Source organism: Engraulis encrasicolus, chromosome 6 (genome assembly GCF_034702125.1).
Source record: "Engraulis encrasicolus isolate BLACKSEA-1 chromosome 6, IST_EnEncr_1.0, whole genome shotgun sequence".
Classification (NCBI taxonomy): domain Eukaryota; kingdom Metazoa; phylum Chordata; class Actinopteri; order Clupeiformes; family Engraulidae; genus Engraulis; species Engraulis encrasicolus.
In genome coordinates, this window is record NC_085862.1 from 9,674,463 (window position 1) to 9,679,462 (window position 5,000).

The following is a 5,000-nucleotide window of genomic DNA, read 5'->3' on the forward strand; positions in this document are numbered from 1 at the left end:
GCGAGCTTATAGACACACACACACACACACACACACACACACACACACACACACACACACACACACACACACACACACACACACAAACACACACACACACACACACACACACACACACACACACACACACACACACACACACACACACACACACACACACACACACACACACACACACACACACAGCTGTGGTTGGTGATGTGGTGAAGAATAAGAATTGTTCATCACAAATGCCTACGCTGCTCCATGGTGCAGTCACGGCCGTTTGATGTGCAGATGAGCGCGGTGTGGTGCGGTGCGGTGCGGTTTCCTTCCCGTCTCCCCCGCTCTATGACAGAATGGGTTGGCTGTTTACATAAGAGTGCAACTGAGGCCCCCCGCTGGAGCCGTGTCAGAGCCAGCATGGCAGCTATTGGTGGTGTGGATCGGCTCTGCCCTCACGATCTGATTCGATCACGATTCGGGAGGTAGCGATTCGATCCGATTCAATTCTATGCGATTCGATCCGATCCGATCCGATTCAATTCTAAGATGCATTGCAATGCATTACATTTCTACTGAAAGCAAAGCAAATGTTTAATCAGTCAAGATGAGGCAATACAAGTTGTCAGATTCTGAGCAAGAATTTATTGGCTGTTTTCTGTATCAGTCTGTATTAGTCTTGCAATGTTTTGAAATGCTTTTATTTAATTTAACATTCATTTGCTCCCGAAATATCCATGGAAGTAATTGAAACTGCCGGAAAAATAAAATGAATAAAAAAATTGCCAGATCGATTCTGGAACTTGCTGGATCGATTCTGGAGCGCCCATGCCCCGCATTGGATTGCATCGCCGAATCGATCATTGTTGACACCACTAGCAGCTATACTATGGCAGCCCAGGTTTCATAGACGTGTCTGACGACTACATAGTGATGTAGTCGAGACCACTTGTGTGTGTTTGTGCTTGTGTTTGTGTTTGTGTTTGTGTTTGTGTTTGTGTTTGTGTTTGTGTTTGTGTTTGTGTTTGTGTTTGTGTTTGTGTTTGTGTGGGTACATGTGTGTGTGTGTGTGTATGTTTTGTGTGTTTGTGTGTGTGTGTGTGTGTGTGTGTGTGTGTGTGTGTGTGTGTGTGTGTGTGTGTGTGTGTGTGTGTGTGTGTGTGTGTGTGTGTGTGTTGTGTGTGTGTTTGTGTTTGTGTGTGTTTGTGTGTGTGTGTGTGTGTGTGTGGGTCGGTGTAGTGTGTGTGTGTGCGTGCGTGGGTGTGTTTGTGCATGCGTCCGTGCGTGCGTGCGTGCGTGCGTGCGTGTGTGTGTGTGTGCGTGCGTGTGTGTGTATCTGTGTGTGCATTTCATCATGCATTTCTGAATTTTACTGTGTTTACTCTGTGGTGACCATCCAAGTCTTGGCACTATACAAATTTAATCATGGAGACTTCGTCCGGGAAAATCAGGAAATTAACTACATTCATTTCATCTTGTCATTTTCATTTTTAGGTCTAATTAAAGTAATTATGTTACAGTATAGTGCTTTTCCAGAGCAATTTTCCTTTGTGGCTATTTGTGAAGCACTGGCCAATTTGCACTTAAACTAACTTAAGTAGCTTATTAGGGAAGAATGGAAAGGGTTTTTAAGGCCGGGAAATGTCCTGGGATTTTAATTAAAGGTCCTGAAAGGTTTTGGCAAACATTTGACATTTTTTTTAATGGAAATGGGTGGAGTGGCTGGCCAGTAATGCGCAACAGTGTTCAAATCACGCATGCTCACAAGCACGTACGCACATACGCAGGCACGCACCCACAAACGCACGCACTCACGCACTCACGCACTCACACACGCACACACGCACCCACCTCCATCTCCATCCGTCCTGGAGTCTCCATCCATCACTGAGTGGTGTCCACAGATCCAGTGATTTTATAATAACCTTTTATTCTCTCTCTCTCTCTCTCTCTCTCTCTCTCTCTCTCTCTCTCTCTCTCTCTCTCTCTCTCTCTCTCTCTCTCTCTCTCTCTCTCTCTCTCTCTCTCTCCCCCCTATCTTTCTCTTTATGAAGTCAATGAGATCTGAGGTGATTTTAAGTGGCCATCCTACTCTGTAAAGGTCAACCTCTGTAGGATAGCATTGCTCCTCTTCCTCCCCCTCCTCTTCCTCCCCCTCCTCTTCCTCCATCTCCTTTATGATAGCAAGCATTGAACCTCCAATAGTCTCCAGTCTTTGTTCCCCATCCTCCTCTTTCCTCTCATCCTCCTCCTCTGTTTCCTCTCTTCCTCCTCCTCCTCCTCCTCCTCCTCCTCCTCTTCCTCCTCTTCCCCCTCCTCTTCATTCTCCTCTTCCTCCTCTTCCCCCTCCTCCTCCTCCTCCTCCTCTTCCTCCTCCTCCTCGTTGTCCTCCTCCTCCTCTTCCTCCTCCTCCTCCTCCTCCTCTTCCTCCTCTTCCCCCTCCTCTTCATTCTCCTCTTCCTCCTCATTTTCTTCCTCCTTCACCTCTTCCTACTCTTTCCTCCCCTTCCTTCTCCACCTCCTCCTCCTTCTTCTTTTTTATCCTCCTCCTCTTCCTCGTCCTCCTCCTCCTCCTCCTCTTCCTCGTCCTCCTCCTCCTCTGTATGATAGCTCCAATTGCCTCCAGTCTTTGCTCCCCATTCTCCTCTTTCTCTTCATCCTCCTCCAACTCTTTCCTCCTCTTCCTCCTCCTCCTTCTTCTTTTCATCCTCCTCCTCTTCCTTTTGCTCCTCCACCTTTTTATTTTTATCATTATCCTCCTCTTCCTTTTGCTCCTACACCTACCTGTAAGCCCCAGAGCTATCACACAGGACACACACACACACACACACACGCACGCACGCACGCACGCACGCACGCACGCACGCACGCACGCACGCACACACGCACGCACGCACGCACACACACACACAAGCATGCGCGCACACAAGCATGCACGCAAGCATGCACACACACACACACACACACACACACACACACATACACACACACACACACACGCACACACACACACACACACACACACACACACACACACACACACACACACACACACACACACACACACACACACACACACACAGGGTTTTCGTTCGGAGTATACTGAAAGTGTAGAGATCGATTGAATATCTCAACTCAAGGCTTGAGTCAGTTATTTGAGGTGGAAGGATGGGATGGGCTGGGGGAGGGAGTTCAACTCAGGTCAGGTCAATGGAGCTTTTTACACTTTACTGATATACACACATGCAGTTCCACGTACACACACACACACCTGCATGCAAACATGCACAGCACGCACACACACACGCACACACACACGCACGCACGCACACACACACACACACACACACGCACGCACACACGCACACACACACACACGCACGCACACACACACACACACACACACACACACACACACACACACACACACACACACACTCTCTCTCTCTCTCCATCTGTCTTTCTCTCTCCTTTTTGTTTTGCTTTATTCTTTATCTCTCTCACTCTCTCTCTCTCATTTGCTTTATTTCACACACACACACACACACACACACACACACACACACACACACACACACACACACACACACACACACACACACACACACACACACACACACACACACACACACACACACACACACACACTGGTGTATGACAGGCGTGTGGAGAGCAATCTGGAGGCCTCACACAGAGTGCTAATGGTGTTGAATACTCCCACACTCCTACCGAGTCACACACACACACACATACACACACACACACACACACATACACACACACACACACACACACACACACACACTCACACACACACACACTCACACACACACACACACACACACACACACACACACACACACACACACACACACACACACACACACACACACACACACACACACACACACACACACACAGAGCGGAGGGAACGGGACGAATTCAATTATGTGACAGTCTGAATCTCAAATGGTGTCGAAGCCCTTGGCAGCCGCCCAAACGCTGCAAGAGAAGAGAAGAGAGAAGAGAGAGAAAAGAGGAGAGAAATGAATTATGACAATGCGCAGAAATACAATGCTGATTTAAAATGTCTATCGCATTTGTACACCACATGAAGAGTTCAGATGCAAAACCCCCTTAATGCCATTTCAGAAACATTTCATCATTAATTTTTATGTAATACAAATATATCGAAATTGCATATTTTTTATTTTATTTATGTAATTGAAATATGTATATGTATTATCAAGTACATGAATTTAAACCAAACCAACAATGGGGTTCCTTAAAAATATACAAGTGTAGGTCTTCAGAAATGGAGTAAGGGGTTTTTGCATCTGACCTCTTCACATTTTGGCATGTTTCCTCATGCTCTACAATGCCTTGTGGCAGGTTGGGGTTAGGGTTTGCTCTTGGTGGCAAAAGTAAAGCTGCAGAAACTTTGCGTTATTGACAGGTTAGGTGTTAGATAGATAGATAGTTCATTTGTCCTTTCGGAAAATTGTTCTGTGCCATTTTCAGTGCATCTGATACAATTACAAAGACTTAACAAGAACACAATAGACAAACACCCCCCCCACCCCCCCTACCCTCCCTCTATAGGACAAGAAGACAGGTTGACAAAAAACCTAACTTAAACACAGTAAAGTGTTCAGTACTATTCAGTACTAAAGTGCTATTCAGTCTAAGTTACAGTTGTCTTATTTAACATGGATATACTAGTAGGTATAAATGATTGGCGGGCTCTGTTTGTCTTAAATGAAGGCATCCTAAACCTCCTACCTGAGGGCAACACCTCATTGGGGATGGCTTTGGTCAGGGCACAGCTTACTGTAGCATTTGCGTGTTTGCGTGCAACAGAAATTTGGCGTGACTGTGGGAAAACTACCTGCCTCTTGCGAGCCTGGTCATGTGACAAAACTTTTCTGCAGCGGGCTTGAGGGCTCAACTTAACAAGAGAATGTGTAGCATCAACACAAGCGTCGAAATAAAACATGTATTCGTGATGCCAGGCTGAA